Here is a 495-nt window from a genome sequence, read left to right as displayed (position 1 = left end):
TTTTTTTGTTTTTAAGCACTGTGATTACTCACATATCCTTCTATTCACTGAGTCTTGTGGAGAAAAAACAAGATTTTTCTTTCTCTAGTTATGTCCCCCTTGGGGTCACAGTGATCCACAGTGACACCCTGAGCTTCTGAGGGATGATGTGGAGGGGATTATGTGAATAAGTGTGTGGATTCAGATCATTTGAAACCACCATAGTTCTAGAAATGGTTTCATTTTTAAAATAGGTTTTCATATTACTTTCCCCTTTGGGCTTCTGAAGATCACTAGGGTTTTATCCTATTCTGAGTGATCTGTGCTTTTGCACATTTGACTTTCCACCTTGTTGAGCCTTAAGCTTTCTCCTTTATTCAGTGAGCCTGGCCTACCTCACCGGGTTGCATTGAGGATCAGTTAGATGTAATATACAAGAATTTTGTTGCATTCTCATGCATTACTGCTATAAGGGCTTGAGCATGCTTGTTACCACTTTCGGATAGTGTTTCTTTT

General features: G+C 39.2%; 1 protein-coding gene across 1 annotated transcript in view; it reads left to right on the top strand.

Annotated features, from left to right (window-relative positions):
* SUDS3 (SDS3 homolog, SIN3A corepressor complex component) overlaps positions 1-495 on the top strand; it is a 36843-nt gene that overhangs the window by 23841 nt on the left and 12507 nt on the right. The gene's annotated exons all lie outside the window — the stretch shown is intronic.

Source organism: Otolemur garnettii, unplaced genomic scaffold (assembly GCF_000181295.1).
Source record: "Otolemur garnettii isolate 467f Iridium unplaced genomic scaffold, OtoGar3 scaffold00038, whole genome shotgun sequence".
Taxonomy (NCBI): domain Eukaryota; kingdom Metazoa; phylum Chordata; class Mammalia; order Primates; family Galagidae; genus Otolemur; species Otolemur garnettii.
The sequence above is the reverse complement of the archived record's forward strand: the minus strand, read 5'-3'. Positions and strand labels throughout refer to the sequence as shown.